Raw genomic sequence first — 20064 nt, 5'->3', positions numbered from 1 at the left:
AAGTAATAAAGATAGCCTTAAAGTATTATTTCAATTTAGTTTACAAGTGAGTTTGGCTTCCAGGAACTCCTTTTGGTTTCTAAAATTAAAATTTAAATACACATATAGACAAATGCTTTGAAGCATTATAAAGTAAAAAAAAAAAATTACATAATGAGAGTCAAATTTAATTATAATCCAACAGAAGTAACTGATTCTTAACAGCATAAAGTATTAGAAACATGGAATTTATTTGCATCTATTAAATATGAATTACAGAAAAGAAGCAGAATAAAAAGGACACAAAATAATATGTAAAATCCACATACCTTTAAATATATTCAGAGAAACTTTCTTTGTGCTACACAGGGAGGCTTGGTCCTCTAGATTTTCTTTAACTATGAGCTCAATTTATATCCTTCAAGGTATCTACAACAACCAATCAGATTTGTGAAGAAAAAATGTGTTGAATATGACTAAAAATTCCTGTATCATCATAAATTTTTGCAACCATGGCTAAATATAAGGTAGTATATTGTGATTAGTCCATATAGTTCTTCATTATAGTCAATAATATGTTTAACAGGCAAAAGGAACTTCATTGCACTGTTTTTAAGTCAGCAAATTTATAGCTTGCACATGCCAAAACATTCAGACTTATATTTAAGAGGATCTTATGTCATTGCCTGTGATCGATTAAAATTTTAAAATCACTACAGCTGTATTTTTTGCTTTCCTTAAAGGTATGTCCCTTGTTCCCTGTTGCTACTCATTTGTCACCACTCTGGTGTTCAGAAAAGCGCCAAAAGTCTCTCTGGTGTGATCTGCAACTATTTATTATCTAAACAAATTCAAGGTTATCATAGTAGCAAAACTTTTATGCATGATCTAAAAGGCAAGACAAGAGGGATTTTACACATTGGTTAGCACACATCAAAATATATTTAAATACTTAGGAACACCTATCATAAGGCATATTGCCCTGGCTACTTCATCCTACATAGCGTACCAGCCTTTCTAAGTATGATGGCCTTCTTGCCCGTGTAATTCTAGCCCATTTCTGCTTTCTTTCATGCATGAAACAGATTTTCTTTTTCTTTAGTGTCTCTTTAGTTGCATTGTTTTCATATTTTTAATAAGCTCTACTTTGCCTAAGCAACAACAAGAAAAGTCTGTCCGTCTCTGAGGACTGTGATCTATTAAACGCATGCTTTTTTATAACCCTTTCATCTTAGTGAACCACAAAAATTTATGATTTTATTTTATATCTGATCAATTAAAAATCTAGCATCAAGAGCTAATGAATGATGTCTATCAATATTAAATTAATAAAGGAAATAGTAATACCCAGATGCAACTAATATTATAGCTGAATCTCTTTGAATACTTAGCTAATATTTATAAACTTTTTGCATATGAATATTATACCATATACATGAGCCAAATTTGAAGAATTAAATTCAAGGAAAAAATATGTATGAAAATCATGTGTATAATAGTTAATGCTATGATATAAATGCATGTGGGTTCACCTTACCCAAGTTTCACCAAGGGACAACCTTCAAGTTATTTAGCCTGTCTGAGCCACAGTTTCTTCATATATAAACTGGGAACAGTAATAAAACCCTTTTAATAGAATTAGCATGAAAATTAGAGAGAGACATCCTTAGTAAATGGAAAGTTATTACCTGTCCTAATTCACCACATGGCACTTAGAAATTTTTTAAAGATGAAAATAAGATTCTAGGATGATGTGGGGATATTAGCAAGAAATGAATAATTTTTACGAAGAAAGGTAAATCTTTCAAGCTAAAAGGAAGAAAGGTAAACCTATCACCTTCTAATTCTTCCTATACAGAAAGATGTAGAAGATTATAAAGGGCAACACAGATGAGTTAAAGTGAACATAGAATATAGTTCTAAATGCCAGCTGTACCCAGGATAGAATATAGTTCTAAATGCCAGCAGTACCCAGGGTGTATTTGTATTTATGAATATATTTATTGGTGAATTGTATATTGAAGGCAAGAATATGCTTTGAAGGAAATTGTAAAACTAAGTTTTAAGAAAACAGGCTTTAGCGTATTTGTAGAGAAGAGGTGAGAGAGTGAGGGAGTAAAAGGAGAGAGAAGGGAAGTATAATACATATTCTCCTTCAATTTATTTTATTTTATTTTATTTTTATTTCATTTTATTTATGTTTATTGAAGTTCCTAAAAGGATTTAAGAAATTTTTCTACAAAATTATGGGTGATCTCTACTAAAGAAATGATTGAAAACAAAAAGTAGAGGTCTTTGGCTTTAACAATGTATTTTTTTATGTTGTCTCATATTTTTGAATGATAAGAAATTATATATTTGTTCAATGTAAACAACAGAATTCTTGTTTCTGATTCATTGTCGAGAATTATCCAGAGTTTGATGACCAGTATCACAAAAACAGTATGATTCTATTTGTTTTTCCCAACTGAATATCCTAATTCATACAGTCTTAACATATGGATAACTCTGCTTGAAATCTCTCCATTTAGGTCTGCCTTAAACATTTAAAAATTATCAGCTGTTTTGGAAGAGAGGACAAAATTTCAGTAGAAAAATTTTTTATATAAACAAAAATTTCATTTATGAATAAGTTGAATTTTAAAAAGAAAATATGTTATTGTATTGACTACTTCCTGAGGAAGAGGATCAAAATAGCTGATTAGATATTGCTAATATGTACAACTTCCATGGAGAGAAAACTGAATAGCAAATGATATTCACACTTTAAACACATTATCTAAGAGAGAATCCTAGGGTTGAACAGACAAGTGATAAGAATAACTGAAAGCACATAATAAAAGGGCTTAAGGTAGCTTGCCCAGCCAGAGATTAAGAGAAGCTCCTAAATATGGAAAAAGAGTAAAAGAGAAATCCCCAGGGTTCCACTCTTCTGCAACAGTGTTATTGACTATGGGAGATACCCTTGATCCATGTAAGCCTCAGGCCTAACATAGGGAGAGACCTAGACATTGCACAGAGACATTGCTCCAGAAAGGGAACACATCTAGAATCCCACAGACATGAGCCCAGAGCAGCTACAGCTTGGCACGATTCTAAGAATCTACATGCTGGGATCTACTCCTGCCCAGAGGCCAGAACTGAAATGGCTGCTGCCACTGGGCCAAAAAGGGAGAGGAGAGAAGGGACACTCCCACAGACCACTAGGACAATCCTTACCATATTGCTACAGCATACTGTAAGACCAGGGTGTGATAAGTCAACAGTCCTCACAACTTCTTACTCATGCAACTCACCAGAGAGAAACCCTGCCCTTTCTAGTCATGGGTTCATGGCACCATCTTGAGAATTTAAGGTTAGGATGTGCTCCACACTGGGGCTGAGTCCAAACAGACATGGCTGCAGCTACCATGTGACCAAGAAAGGACAGGTGAGACCAGACTGTTAGACAAACATAAGACAATTCCCACCACTCTGCTGTGGGCTACTGTGAGACTAGGGCATGAAAAGTCTTAACTCTCCACAGCTTCTTTAGCTTTTTACCCATGCTGTTCCACCTGAGAGGCCCCCCTCCCTGGTGGTAGGCTCACAATGAACCAACCATATCATCCCACACTAGAGCATTCCTCCAGTAACGCCTGTCTGTCACAGCCAGTGTGCGAAGATACTACCAGGGTCCTAAAGAGAAGCCCCAGACCCAGGGCTCTAATATGTTATCCAGGAGCCCGGAAATATCCTGGCCCAGCCCATCACCAATCACATCTGATCACTTCTGCCAGGGTCTGTAGTCAGACTGAGCCAATCTATTGATATTGCCACAGATGACACCCATCCATTCATGCCACCAGCAAGCTAGAGAACTATCCTAACCAATACATCATAGCTACCAGCAACACCAACATGGGCTTCTGGTTCCCTATGTGTTCCTCCACCACTGGTACTGCTATAACACATATCATACCAGCTGGACAGGGACCTGAGAATCCACTTAGCCACCCAGACCATTGCTCTCACTACCAGTGTCTAAACAAGCCGTCTAGTGGTCCAAGAATTGACTTTCCAGGACCCAGTAACATTGGTGCCTGTTTAAGCTGCATTGATGGCTATGAACAGGGATGCTTGATGTACCACTGCCACTGGGGGCATTAACCCAGCTGGTATCACAGTCCCCAGAAAAACTTCACCATAGCGTCAACTAATAACCATACCTTAAGCCACTGAGCAAATCAGAGACACCACTGAACTTGTTTAGTACTGAAGAAATCATACAGAGATTACACAACTGCAGGTACCCAAAATCAAAGCCAAATGTCTCAAACAATTGTGTGTGTGTGTGTGTGTGTGTGTGTGTACCTTCAGGAAAAAATTCTCCCCTATCAGAGCAATTTCAAAAACTTGTAAGAAGCAACTGTTATGGCAGATGTGTAGATCCTAACATAAGGACACCAAAACAAGAAAAAGTAAGAAAATATGACATCACCAAAGGACCACAATAATTATCCAGCAACAAGTCCTCTTTTCCCCTTCCAAGGATTTCCACAGGGACTTTTTACTGAGGATAAGACCATGACATGGTGTCAGGTTTCCCATGCACAACCCTCATTTTGGGTGAGCATTCCTGCCATCCTCAGCTCAGGGTGTCCTTCCCAGTACAGCTGTATAACCCTTTGTCTGCCTGTTTATGACCCCACAACAATGATACATTACCTTCCCTGAAGCTGATTTCTGGCACCTAGAGTTAGAATCAATTTACCTTCTTTGTTCGCTGAAACTTTCAGGTGGCAGTGCTGGATCTCTAGGGAAGTAACATGACTTCCCAAAAAGAGAGGTGGATTATCTTGTCCGGGATCCTATCTGGGTTGCCAGTTCTGTTACTGTCAAAGCCTGTCCCCTAAAAAAAGATGGGTCTTTCCCTGTTCTTGTCATGAAGCCAATACAAGAAATAAAAAATGAGTGTCAAGTATTTCAGGCTTTATAGCCAGGAAATTGAGAAATGAAAGCATGGTTCACAAATGCAATTCTCTACTAGTGAACAGAAGGGGGTTAAAATACATTATTTCTCTAATGAAAGGACTGACATTAAAAGTAAGGAGAAGAACATCATGTCTTTTCAGAAAGTGGGCTTTAAACTTCTCAGAACTGTAGTTTTGCCTCACTTGTGATTGGTTCTAGTCATTGCATGGGTGATTAGTCACCTGTTGTATCACTGGTAGAAATGTCATTTTGCATTAAAATGAGGTTATGATAAGGCTTAATCCAGTCTATCATTTGCTCAATCCAGTCCATCATTGTTGGACATTTGGGTTGCTTCCAAGTCTTTGCTATTGTGAATAGTGCTGCAATAAACATACATATGCATGTGTCTTTATAGCAGCATGATTTATAATCCTTTGGGTATATACCCAGTAATGGGATGGCTGGGTCAAATGGTATTTCTAGTTCTAGATCCCTGAGGAATCGCCACATTGACTTCCACAATGGTTGAACTCATTCACAGTCCCACCAACAGTGTAAAAGTGTTCCTATTTCTCCACATCCTCTCCAGCACCTGTTGTTTCCTGACTTTTTAATGATTGCCATTCTAACTGGTGTGAGATGGTATCTCATTGTGGTTTTGATTTGTATTTCTCTGATGGCCAGTGATGATGAGCATTTTTTCATGTGTCTTTTGGCTGCATAAATGTCTTATTTTGAGAAGTGTCTATTCATATCCTTTGCCCACTTTTTGATGGGGTTGTTTGTTTTCTTCTTGTGAATTTTTTGGAGTTCATTGTAGATACTGGATATTCGCCCTTTGTCAGATAAGTAGATTGCAAACATTTTCTCCCATTCTGTAGGTTGCCTGTTCACTCTGATGGTAGTTTCTTTTGCTGTGCAGAAGCTTTTTAGTTTAACTAGATCCCATTTGTCAATTTTGGCTTTCATTGACATTGCTTTTGGTGTTTTAGACATGAAGTCCTTGCCCATGCCTATGTCCTGAATGGTATTGCCTAGCTTTTCTTCTAGAATTTTCATGGTTTTAGTTCTAACATTTAAGTCTTTAATCCAGCTTGAATTAATTTTTGTATAAGGTGTAAGGAAGGGAACCAGTTTCAGCTTTCTACATATGGCTAGCCAGCTTTCCCAGCACCATTTATTAAATACGGAATCATTTCCCCATTTCTTGTTTTTGTCAGATTTGTCAAAGATCAGATGGTTGTAGATATGCAGCATTATTTCTGAGGGCTCTGTTCTGTTCCATTGGTCTATGTCTGTGTTTTGGTACCAGTACCATGCTGTTTTGGTTACTGTAGCCTTGTAGTATAGTTTGAAGTTAGGTAGTGTGATGCCTCCAGCTTTGTTCTTTTGGCTTAGGATTGGCTTAGGATTGACTTGGCAATGCGGGCTCTTTTTTGGTTCCATATGAACTTTAAAGTAGTTTTTTCCAATTCTGTGAAGAAAGTCATTGGTAGCTTGATGGGGTGGCATTGAATCTGTAAATTACCTTGGGCAGTATGGCCATTTTCACAATATTGATTCTTCCTACCCATGAGCATGGAATATTCTTCCATTTCCAACAATCTAAACTTTATAAATGAAGGACAATTATAGTCTTTTTCAAATAAGTGAATACTGACAGAAATTATTATCACTAGATCTGACTTAGGAGAAGTCTGTAAGGGAGTGTTAAACATGGAAATAAAACTACCACAAAAACACACTTAATCACATTACGTTAAAAAGCTGCTATACTATCAAGTCTACATAACTACAAGCTAACAAATGACAGGATTAAATCTCACATATCATGCAGTATTTGAGGATTTTCCCATTGATATTCATCAGGGATATTGGCCTGAAATTTTCATTTTTTGTTATATTTCTGCCAGGTTTTGGTATCAGGATGATGCTGGCCTCATAAAATGAGTTAGGGAGTATTCCCTCTTTTTCTATTAATTTTAATAGTTTCAGAAGGAATGGTACCAGCTCCTCTTTGTATCTCTAATAAAATTAGGCTGTGACTCCCTCTGATCCTGGACTTTTTTTGGTTGGTAGGCTATTAATTGCTGCCTTAATTTCAGAATTTGTTGTTGGTCTATACAGGGATTCGACTTCTTCCTGGTTTAGTCTTGGGAGGGTGTGTGTGTCCAGGAATTTATCCATTTCTTCTAGACTTTCTAGTTTTTTGCATAGAGGTGTTTATGATATTCTCTTGTGGTAGTTTATATTTCTGTGGGATTGGTGGTAATATCCCCTTTATCATTTTTTAATGAATGTGTTTGATTCTTCTCTCCTTTCTTCTTTATTAGTCTGGCTAGTGGTCAATCTATATTGTTGATCATTAAAAAAAGCAGCTCCTGGATTCATTGATTTTTTTGAAGAGTTTTTTGTCTCTGTCTCCTTCAGTTCTGCTCTTATCTTAGTTATTTCTTATCTTCTTCTAGCTTTTGAATTTGTTTGCTGTTGCTTCTTTAGTTCCTTTAATTGTGTTGCTAAGGTGTTGATTTTAGATCTTTCATGATTTTCCCTGTGGGTATTTAGTGCTATAAATTTCCCTCTACACACTGCTTTAAATATATCCCAGAGATTCTGGTACATTGTGTCTTTGTTCTCTTTGGTTTCAAAAAACATGTTTATTTCACTGGGATGCAAGGCTGGTTCAACATATGCAAATCAAAAGATATATTCCATCATGTAAACAGAACCAATGACAAAAACCACATGATTATCTCAACAGATGCAGATAAGGCCTTCGACAAAATTCAACAGCCCTTCATGCTAAAAACTCTCCATAAGCTAGGCAATGATGGAACATATCTCAAAATAATAAGAGCTACTTATGACAAAACCACAGGCAATATCATACTGAATGGCCAAAAACTGGAAGCATTCCCTTTTAAAACTGGCACAAGACAAGGAAACCCTCTCTCACCACTCCTATTCAACATAGTATTGGAAGTTCTGGCCAGGGCAATCAGGCAAGATAAATAAATAAAGACTATTGAATTAGGAAAAGAGGAAGATAAATTGTCTTTGTTTGCAGATGACATGATTGTATATTTAGAAAACCCCATTGTCTTAGCCCAAAATCTCCTTAAACTGATAAGCAACTTCAGGATACAAAATCATTGTGCAAAAATCACAAGCATTCCTATATACCAATAATAGAGAAACAAAGAGCCAAATCATGAGTGAACTACCATTTACAATTGCTACAAAAAGAATAAAATACCTAGGAATACAACTTACAAAGGATGAAAAGGACCTCTTCAAGGAGCACTACAACCCACAGCTCAAGAAAATAAGACAGGACACAAACAAATGGGAAAACATTCCATACTCATAGAGAGGAAGAATCAGTATCATGAAATTTGCCATACTGCCCAAAGTAATTTATAGATTCAATGCTATCTATCCCCATCAAGCTACCAATGACTTTCTTCACAGAATAGGAAAAAAACTAGTTTAAATTTCATATAGAACCAAAAAAGACTGTGCATAGCTAAGACAATCCTAAGCAAAAAGAACAATGTTGGAGGCATCACGCTACCTGACTTTCGACTATACTGCAAGGCTATAGTAACAAAAACAGCATGGTATTGGTACCAGTACCAAAACAGATATATAGGCCAATGGAACAGAACAGAAGCCTCAGAAATACACCACATATCTACAACCATCTGACCTTTGACAAACCTGACAAAAACAAGCAATGGGGGAAAAGATTTCCTATTTAATAAATAGTATTTGGAAAACTGGGTAGCCATATGCAGAAAGTGGAAACTGGATTCTTTACTTACACCTTATACAAAAATTAACTCAAAATGGATTAAAGACTTAAACATAAGACCTAAAACCATAGAAACCCTAGAATAAAACCTAGGCAATACCATTCAGGACATAGGCAAGGGTAAAGGCTTCACTACTAATGCACTAAAAGCAATGACAACAGAAGCCAAAATTGACAAATGGGATGTAATTATACTAAAGAGTTTCTCCCAAGCAAAAGAAACAGTCATCTGAGTGAACAGGCAACCTACAGAATGGGAGAAAATTTTTGCAATTTATCCATTTGACAAAGGGCTAGTATCTAGAATCTACAATCAACTTAAACAAATTTACAAGAAAAAAAACAACCCCATGAAAAAGTGGGCAAAGGATATGAACAGACACTTCTCAAAAGGAGACATTTATGCAGCCAACAAACATATGAAAAAAAGCTCATCATCACTGGTCATTAGAGAGATGCAAATCAAAACCACAATGAGATACCATCTCATGCCAGTTAGAATGGTGATCATTAAGAAGTCAGGAAACAACAGATGCTGAAGAGGATGTGGAGAAATACAAAGGTTTTTACACTGTTGGTGGGAATGTAAATTAGTTCATACATTGTGGAAGACTGTGTGGTGATTTCTCAAGGATCTAGAACTAGAAATACCATTTGACCCAGCAATCCCACTACTGGGAATATACCCAAAGGATTATAAATCATTCTATTATAAAGACACATGCTCACATATGTTTATTGAGGCACTATTAACAATAGCAAAGACTTGGAACCAACCCAAGTGCCCATCAATGATAGACTAGATAAAGAAAATGTGGCACATATATGCCATGGAATACCATGCAGTTATAAAAAGTGGTGAGTTCATGTCCTTGGCAGGAACATGATGATGCTGGAAATCATCATTCTCAGCAAACTGACACAAGAATAGAAAAACAAACATTGCATGTTCTCACTCATAAGTGGGATTTGAACAATGAAAACACACGGACACAGGGAGGGGAACATCACACATCAGGGCCTGTCTGGGTGGGGAATAGGGGAGGGATAGTATTAGGAGAAATATCTAATGTAGGTGATGAGTTGATGAGTGCAAAAAACCATCGTGACACGTGTATACCTGTGTAGCAAATCTGCACATTCTGCACATGTACCCCAGAACTTAAAGTATAATAATAATAAAAAAGAAAAGCTGATGAAGTGAGGGAGATTTTTATAAGGAGAAACACTGATGGCTCTTTTAAAGATTTGCTTTTTCTTGATATAAATTATTCAGTGCATAATGGAGATTCGTTACTGTGAACTATTGCAATAATGGTTGAACTCAGCAAATTCATTTACACCATTGTTCAAATAGGAACTTAGAGTCAGGCTAATTTACCTTAAGATTTTTCTTCTTCCTCCTCTTTTCTATCCTTGAGTTTCCTCTGGGTAGTTCTTACACTGGGCCACTGTGAAGCGCTCCTGCTTGTGCAACTTGCCATATAGGTAGGGTTGCCAGATTAAATACAGGATGCCCAGTTACAAGTGAATTTCAGATAAACAATGATTTGTTCATTATGTGTCAGATATTGCATGAGGATATGCTTATACTAGGAAATTGTTCTTTATCTGAAGTTAACATTAAAAAAACTTTATCAGTGAATAGACTGGATTAAGAAAATGTGGCACATATACACCATGGAATACTATGCAGCCATAAAAAAAGGATGAGTTTCTGTCCATGGATGAAGCTGGAAACCATCGTCTGCAAACTATCACAAGATCAGAAAACCAAACACTGCATGTTCTCACTCATAAATAGGAGTTGAACAATTAGAACACATGGACACAGGGAGGGGAGCATCACACACTGGGGCCTGTCAGGGGCTGGGGGGCTAGGGGAGGGATAACATTAGGAGAAATACCTAATTTAGGTGGCAGGTCGAGGGGTGCAGCAAACCACCATGGCATGTGTATACCTATGCAAAAAACCTACACGTTCTGCCCGTGTAATCCAGAGGTATAATATAAATAAATAAAGTAAATAAATAATAAATAAATAGAAATAAAATCTTACATGTCAATATTGACCTTGAATGCAAGTGGGCTAAACATCCCACTTAAAAAGCAGAGTCACAAGTTGGATAAAGAAGCAAGACCCAGCAGTATACTGTTTTCAAAAGACCCATTTTATTTGCAATGATACTCACAAGCTCAAAATAAAAGGATGGAAAAAGATCCAATAAGCAAGGCAAAATCTAAAAAGAGCAGTTGCTATTCTTATTTTAGACAAAACAGACTGTAAACTCACAATAATCAAAAAGGACAAATAAAGGCTTTAAAATAATGATAAAGGGTTAAATTCAACAACAAGACTTAACAATTCTAAATTTATGTGCATCTAAACTCAGGCACCCAGAGTTATAAATCATCCATCTGACAATGGTCTAATATTTAGAATCTGTAAGGAATTTAAACTAACCCATAAAAAAACAAGCAACTGTATTAAAAATGGGCAAAAGACATAAACAGAGATTTCTCAAAAGAAGATATATATGAGGTCAACAGGCATATGAAATAAAAAGTTCAGCATTTACTAACATTGGTGAAATGTGAATGGAAGCAACAGTAAGATAGCATTTCACATCAATCAGAATGTCTATCAGTAAAAAGTAAAAAACATAACAATATAAATAGCCAGAAAATATTTCAAAAACAAAAGCTAAAAACTCTTCAGATTTCAAGAAATGCATAAATCTACAAATATACGTTCAATGAATCACAAAAAAGATGATGCTAAAGACAAACAAAGAAACATTATACTCAAACTGTCAAAAGTCAATTAAGAAGAGTCTTGAAAGCATCAAACTGACTCATCGCACACACACAAAAATCCTCAATTCAATTAACAGACAGTATCACTTCATAAACCATAGAGATCAGAAATCATTGGCATAACATATTTAAAATACTAAAACAAATTGTTAATATCAATGGAGAATTTAATAGTTCACAAAATAGTTCTTCAAATATGAAGGAGAAAAAGACATTACAGATTAAAAGAAAAATGAGTTTGTCACTGCAGACCTACCATATTAGAAATGCTAATGAGAAAATAGACAGCAACTCAAAGCCGCATGAAAAAATAAATAAAAATGAAGGAAAACATCGCCATGAGTAACTGCAAAAACATAATATTGCATTTTTGGCTTTTAATTTATTTTTTGTATTAAAAGCAAATGATTCAAACAATAATTACAAATTTATATTGATGAACATACAATGTCAAATGTTTTAAGATGTAAATTTGTGATAATGGCAACATTAAGGAGTGCTGTGTTATAAAAGATTTTGTTGTTTTCTGCTATTGAAAGTAAGCTAGTATTACCTATTTTTTGTTTTTGTTTTTGGGGTGTTATTCTTTTTTTTTCTTTTACTTTAAAATCTTTGATACATGTGCAGAACATGTTACACATGTGCCCTGGTGGCTTGCTAAACCTATTAACCCATTATCTAGGTTTTAAGCCCTGTATGCCTTAGCTGTTTATCCTAATACTCTCCCTCCATTCGCCCCCAACTGGCCCCACTGTGTGTCTTCCCCTCCCTGTGCCCATGTGTTCTAATCGTTCAACTCCAACTTATGAGTGAGAACATGCAGTGTTCGGTTTTCTGTTACTGTGTTAGTTTGCTGAGAATGATGATTTCCAGCTTCATCCATGTCCCTGCAATTCCTTTTTATGGTTGAATAGTATTTCATGGTATATATGTGCCACATTTTCTTTGTCCAGTCTATTATTGTTGGGCATTTGGGTTGGTCCCATGTCATTGCTGTTGTAAATAGTGCTTCAATAATTATATGTGTGCATATGTCTTTATAGTAGAACAATTTTTATTCCTTTGGGTATATATCCAATAATGGAATTGCTGGGTCATATGGTATTTCTGGCTGTAAGGTATTTCTGCCCCACTACACTGTCTTGCACAATGGCCGAACTAATTTACATTTCCTCCAATAATGTAAAAGCCTTCCTATTTCTCCACAGCCTCACCGGATCTTTTGATCTTGACATTTAATAATCACCATTCTGACTGGCATGAGATGGTATCTCATTGTGGTTTTTATTTGCATTTCTCTAATGATCAATGATGTTGAGCTTTTTTCATATGTCTGTTGGTTGCATAAATATCTTCTTTTGAGAAATGCCTGTTCATATTGTTTGCCCACTTTTTGATGGGGTTTTTTTTTCTTGTAAATTTGTTTAAATTCCTCATACATTCTGGACATTAGACATTTGTCAGATGGGTAGATTGCAAACATTTTCTCTCATACTGTAAGTTGCCTATTCACTGCGATGATAGTTTCTTTTTCTTTGCAGAAGCTCTTTAGTTTAATTAGATTCCATTTGTCAATTTTAGCTTTTATTGCAGTGGCCTTTGGTGTTTTTGTCATAAAGTATTTGCCTATGCCTATGTCTTGATTGGCATGTCCTATGTTTTCTTCTAGGGTTTTCATAGTTTGGGGTTTTACATTTAAGTCTTTAACCTATCTTGAGTTAATTTTTGTAGAAGGTGTAAGGAAGGGGTCCAGTTTCTATTTTCTCACATGACCAGCCAGTTTTTCCAACACTATTTATTAAATAGCAGATCCTTTCCCCACTGCTTGTCTTTGTCAGGTTTGTTGAAGATTAGATGGCTTTAGATGTGTAGTGGTATTTCTGAGGTCTCCGTTTTACTCCATTGTTCTATATGTCTGCTTTGGTACTAGTACTATGCTGTTTTGGTTACTGTAGCCTTGTTGTATAGTTTGAAGTCAGGTAGCATGATGCCTCCAGCTTTGTTCTTTTTGCTTCCGATTGTCTTGGCTATACTTTATGGGTTCTCCTTTGGATCCATATGAAATTTTTTCTAATTCTGTGAAGAATGTCAGTGGTAGTTTGATGGGAATATCGTGGAATCTACAAAGTACCTTGGGTAGTATAACCATTTTCATGGAATTGATTCTTCCTATCCATGAGCATGGAATGTTTTTCCATTTGTTTGTTTCCTCTCTTATTTCCTTTAGCAGTGTTTTGTAGTTCTCCTTGAAGAGGCTTCACTTTCCTTGTTAGCTGTATTTCTAGGTATTTTATTCTCTTTATAGCAATTGTGAATTGGAGTTCATTCATGATTTTGCTCTCTGCTTGTTTATTGTTGGTCTATAGCCATACGTGTGATTTTAGAACATTGATTTTGTATCCTGAGACTCTACTGAAGTTGTTTGTCAGCTTACAGAGTTATTAGACTGAGATGATGGTGTTTTCTGCATATAGAATTGTGTCATCTGGAAACAGAGATGATTTGACTTCCTGTCTTCCTATTTGAATACGTTTTGTATTTTCCTCTTGCCTAATTGCCCTGATGCTGCCCTTATAAAATGAGTTAGGGAGGAGTCCTTCTTTTTTAGTTGTTTGGAATAGTTTCTGAATAAATGGTACCAGCTCCTCTTTGTATCTTTGATAGAATTCAGCTGTGAATTCATCTGGTTCTGGGCTTTTTAAAATGTTATTTATTTACTTTCATTATTTTGTTGGGTTAATAGGCTATTAGTTACTGCCTCAATTTTTGAATTTGTTATCTGTGTTTTCATGGATTTGACTTCTTCCTGATTTAGTCTTTGTAATGTGTATGTGTCCAGGAATTTATCAATTTCTTCTAGATTTTCTAGTTTATTTGCAAATGATGTTTATACTATTCTCTGATGGTAGTTTGTATTTATGTGGGATCAGTGGTGATATCCCCTTTATTGTTTTTTATTGTGTCTATTTGATTTCTCTTTTGTTCTGTATTTGTCTAGCTAGCATGTGGATGTGTATTTCGTTAATTTTTTCCAAAAAACAGAAAAACAGCTCCTGAATTCATTGATTTTTTTTGAAGGTTTTCCATGTCTCTATCTCCTTCAGTTTTACTCTTGTCTTAGTTATTTCTTGTCTTTCGCTAGCTTTCAGATTTGTTCTCTCTTGCTTCTTTAGTTTTTTTTTCTTTTTTCCTTTTTTTTTTTTTTTTAAGAAGTGGAGTCTCACTCTGTCTCCCAGGATGGAGTGCAGTGGTGGCATGATCTGAGCTCACTGGAACCTTTGCCTCCTGGGTTTAAGTGATTTTCCTACCTCAGCCTCCTGAGTAGCTGGGATTACAGGCACATACCACAATGCCTGGCTAATTTTTTTATTTGTAGAGAGGGGGTTTTGCCATGTTGGCCAGGCTGGCCTCAACCTCCCGACCTTAAGTGATCTGCCAACCCTGGCCTCCAAAAATCATGGAATTACAGATGTGAGCCACCATGCCCAGCTCTAGTTATTTTAATTGTGTTTAGGGTGTTGATTTGAGATATTTCTAACTTTCCTTTGTGGGGATTTAGGGCTAAAAATTTCACTGTTAACACTGCTTTAGCTGTGTCCCAGAGATTCTGGTGCATTGTCTCTTTGTTCTCATTGGTTTCAAAGAACTTCTTTATTTCTGCCGTAGTTTTATTGTTTACCCAGGAGTCATTCACAAGCAGGTTGTTCAATTTCTATGAAATTTTGTGGTTTTTCCATGAGTTTCTTAACTCTGAGTCCTAATTTGAATGTATTGTGCTCTGAGAGATGGTTTGTTATAATTTCAGTTGTTTTCCATTTGCTATGGATTGCTTTACTTTCAATTTTGAGGTTGATTTCAGAAAAAGTGTCATGTTGCACTGAGAAGAATGTATTTTCTGCTGATTTGATGTGGAGCATTTTGTAGTTGTCTATTAGGTTCACTTGATCCAGAGCTGAATTCAAGTCCTGAATATTCTTGTTACTTTTCTGTCTTGTTGATCTGTCTAATATGGACACTGTGGTGTTAAAGTCTCCCACTATTATTGGATGGAAGTCTGTCTCTTTCTAGGTCTGTAATGACTTGTTTTATGAATCTGAGTGCTCCTGTATTGGGTGCATATATATTTAGGATAGTTAGCTCTTACTGTTGAATTGATCACTTTACCATTATGTAATGCCCTTCTTTGTCTTTCTTGATCTTCACTGGTTTAAAGTCTGTCTTGTGAGAGACTAGAATTGTAAACCCTGCCTTTTTAAATTTGCTTTTTATTTTCTTGGTAAATATTCTTCCATCCCTTTATTTTGAGCCTATGTGTGTCTTTGCACATGAGATGGGTCTCCTGAATATAGCACACTGATGGGTCTTGACTCTTTATCCAATTTGTCAATCTGTGTTTTTTTAATTGGGGCACTTAGCCCATTTAGACTTAAGGTTAATATCATTATGTGTGAATTTAATCCTATCATATTAATGCTATCTGGTGATTTTGCACACTAGTTGATGCAGTTTCTTCATAGTGTCATTTGTCTTTATATTTTGGTGTATTTTTGCAGTGGGTGGTACTGGTTTTCCCTTTAGATATTTATTGCTTTTCCAGGAGCTCTTGCCAGGCAGACCTGGTGATGACAAATCCCTCAGCATTTACTTGTCTGTAAAGGATTTTATTTTTTCCTCACCTGTGAAGCTTAGTCTGACTGGATATGAAATTCTGCGTTGAAAATTTGTTTAAGAATGTTGAATGTTGGCCCCCAATCTCTTCTGGTTGTAGGGTTTCTGCTGAGAGGCCTGCTTTTAATCTGATGGAGTTCCCTGTATAGGTGACCTGACCTTTGTCAGTCTCTGTCCTTAACATTTTTTTTTTCATTTTCACCTTGAAGAATCTGATGATTATGTGTCCTGCAGTTCATCTTCTCATGGAGTATCTTAGTGGTGTTCTCTGTATTTCCTGAATTTGAGTGTTTGCCTGTCTTACTATGTTGGGGAATTTCTTCCAGATAGTATCCTGAAGTGTGTTTTCCAACTTGGTTCCATTCTCCCTGTGTCCTTCAGGTACTACAATCAATGGTAGTTTTAGTCTTTTTACATAATCCCATATTTCTTGGAGGTTTTCTTTGTTCCTTTTCATTCTTTTTTCCTCTAATATTTCCGCATACCTTATTTTAGCAACATGGTCTTCAAATTCTGATATCCTTTCTTCTGCTTGATCAATTTGGTTATTTATACTTGTGTATCCTTCATGAAGTTCTCATGCTGTGTTTTACTGCTTCATCAGGTCATTTATGTTTCTAAACTGGTTATTCTAGTTACCACCTCCTCTTTTTTTTTTTTTTTTTTTTTTTTTTGTTGTTGTTGTTGTTGTTGAGATGGAGTCTCATTCTGTTGCCCAGGCTGGAGTGCAGTGGCATGATCTCGGCTGACTGCAAGCTCTGCCTCCCAGGTTCATGCCATTCTCCTGCCTCAGCCTCCCAAGTGGCTGGGACTACAGGCACCCTCCACCACACCTCCACTAATTTTCTCTATTTTTAGTAGAGATGGGGTTTCACCGTGTTAGCCAGGATGATCTCAATCTCTTGACCTTGTGATCTGCCCACCTCAGCCTCCCAAGGTGCTGGGATTACAGGCATGAGCCACTGCACCTGGTCAGCTCCTCTAACTTTTAATCAACATTCTTAGCTTCTTTGTATTGACTTAGAACATGCTCCTTTAGCTCAGAAGAGTTTATTATTACACACATTCTGAAGCCTACTTCGGTCAATTCATCCATCCTATTCTCTGTTCAGTTAACCCTTGCTGGAGAGGCATTGCAATCATTTGAAGGAGAAGAGGCACTGTGGCCTTTTGGGTTTTCAGCATTTTTTCAATGATTCTTTCTCATCTTTGTGATTTTGTCTAGTGTCAGTTTTTGAGGCTGTTGACCCTTGGATTGGGTTTTTGTGGGGACTCTTTGTTATTGATGATGCTGTTGTTATTGTTACATTGTAACATGTAATGAGATAATTATACAACTCACCCTAATGTAAACTCAGTGGGAGCCTTAAGTTTGTTTTTCTACAACTAGATGGTCCCATCTGCCAGTGATGGGAGACAGTGACAGATCATCAAGTATTAGATTCTCATAAAGAATATACAACCTAGATCTCTCCAATGCACACTTCACGATAGGGTTTGCTACTGCTGATCTGTCAGGAGATGGAGCTCCGGTGGTAATGTTCAGTCACCCACTGCTCACTTCCTGCTGTGTGGCCCAGTTCCTAACAGGTTAGGGAATTGCGGTGTTTAACTGCATTAGACACTGAGCATCATCAAAGACTTGCTGGAGTGAAAGGAGTGAAAAACAGACCATAATTTGCAGAAAAGTATTTACACTTTATGGAGGCACAACCAGAAAGAACAGAAGGAAAGTGGCGTGCTTGTTAAAAGGAAAATATTTTACAGATAAAGGAGATTTGGACTAAGCATGACTGCAGGCTGAAAGACTTGAGTCAAACAAAAAAGTTTGAGTGTGTAGAGGAGAGGCTTTAAATGAGAGAATGAAGGAGTTGGCACTGGTGTAGAGATGAGTTTGTGTTGTTCAATAATATGGTAATCTTCAATCTTGTAGACCATATTGAGAACCTAATGAAAGTTTAGATGTCTCTCCACTCCTGTCAGTATCTGACAGGCCAGCCTAGGGAAGGAATTGAACCTGATTCATCTATAACACCCTTATTCTTTCTTTTCCTTCCTTTTCTTTAAAATTGATGCAAAATAGATGACCAAGAATGCAAATTATCCTGAAAGCATAGTCAAAATGCAGTTAGTAGAAGGTAATTTTTTAATTTGCATTCTATCTATTGAGAGAAAAGGTATAGACTGCTAGCCACATTTAATGAATTAGTTCATTAAATCCTCATCACAAGCCTACTAGTTAGGTACTGCTATTATCCTAATTTTGCAGATTAAGCAATGGAGGCACAGTGAGATAGCAGGGTTGATCTTGTTTTCAGTAAAGGAGTAGGTTTGAAACCACTCTGTTTCCAGAATCTGGCCTCCCACTTTTACTTTGTATTGAGAAAGTTTATGTATTATGTTCACACATTCACTCAGTCAACTCTTCTTATAAGCTTTTAAATATCATATTTGTTTAAACAGATACAATTTTTGGTATTCTAAACATAACTACCCATTATCTGAGAGGAATTGTAAATGGGAAGAAATGCACCCAGAAATGTAATTTATCATAGCAGGGTCCTGTGGATAGATTTAGGATTCTGAGAACAGTACCTCATCACTGCTTATAGATTTTGAGAGCCTTAAATGAGCCACTTCTGAAGTCTTTCTAAAGATGGTTGGATATGCTTATGCCCAGAGTCCACGATTTGTATGCTGAAGCTCTTTCAAATGAAGGAGTTTCATGTGAACAGAAATTCTCATGTATTAAATACTGCTACAATTCAGGAAAGTCCACCAACTCCTGCTAGGTGATCAGAAATTCAGTCAACTTCTCTGCTAATTGACCTCTAGGCAACTTTACCAATAATAGCAAAGAAAACCAGGCAATATTCGCTGAGTATTTCCTGTGGGCTAGGCTATGCACACACATAGACACACAAACACACACACACATACAGATGAAGGTACTTGTTTGCATAGTAGTACAATGGTGCAGGATTATAAAAGTAAGCACACAAGTTGAAACCAACTGAAACAATCTTAATAATCAATGAGAAAATTATAATTTTTCTGTGACATCTCCAATTTTTGCCAAATATTATAAATTATCAATTTGCATTCTGTAAGTTATAAATACAGAAGTTTATGCTAGTACATTGCAATATAAAATATTTAAAATGTTGAAAATGGAGTTCTTTTATTTTTATTAATAAACATCAATTTTTTTAAGTTTTATCAAGTATTCATTTAAGTATTATCAAGTATTTTGATGGTTGCAGTATTCCCTTGCCTTCTTCCTATTGCATAACTTATGTTAACAGCAAGCATCTTTTCTATGTTATTGCAGATTGTCATACAAAGGAAGAAATAATAATTGTAAAAATTATTAGATACTCTCAATCTGTTGCCGTAGAGTATCTAGGAAACTGAAAAGACTTCAGGGGTAATGCTTTTAAGAGGTGATTAGCGTTGCTGACAAGATGGCTGAGTAGGAAGAGCTCCAGTCTGCAGCTCCCAGCAAGATCGATGCAGAAGACAGGAGATTTCTGCATTTCAAACTGAGGTACCCAGTTCATCTCACTGGGAATGGTTGGACAGTGGGTGCAGCCCAAGGAGGGCAAGCTGAAGCAGAGTGGGGCATTGCCTCACCAGGGAAGCAAGGGGTTGGGGAACTCCCTCTCCCAGCGAAGGGAAGGCATTAGGGACTGTACCATGCACTCTGGCCCAGATACTGCCCTTTTCCCATGATCTTCACAATCCGCAAATCAGGAATTTCCCTCCAGTGCCTATACCACCAGGGACCTGGGTTTCCAGCACAAAACTGCGTAGATGTTTGGGCAGGTACT

General features: G+C 36.6%; 1 protein-coding gene across 2 annotated transcripts in view; it reads right to left on the bottom strand.

Moving 5' to 3' along the window:
- AMELY (amelogenin Y-linked) overlaps positions 1-20064 on the bottom strand; it is a 208773-nt gene that overhangs the window by 7743 nt on the left and 180966 nt on the right. Inside the window, exon 2 of one of the 2 annotated variants that reach the window (XM_057301227.1) lies at positions 309-408. The gene's annotated coding sequence lies outside the window, so the exon portion shown is untranslated. Of the gene's footprint in view, positions 1-308; positions 409-20064 lie in introns of those variants that run through there. The other variant, XM_055106936.2, reaches the window with a different exon arrangement.

This window comes from Pan paniscus, chromosome Y, assembly GCF_029289425.2.
Source record: "Pan paniscus chromosome Y, NHGRI_mPanPan1-v2.0_pri, whole genome shotgun sequence".
In the NCBI taxonomy this organism is placed as follows: Eukaryota; Metazoa; Chordata; class Mammalia; order Primates; family Hominidae; genus Pan; species Pan paniscus.
The sequence above is the reverse complement of the archived record's forward strand: the minus strand, read 5'-3'. Positions and strand labels throughout refer to the sequence as shown.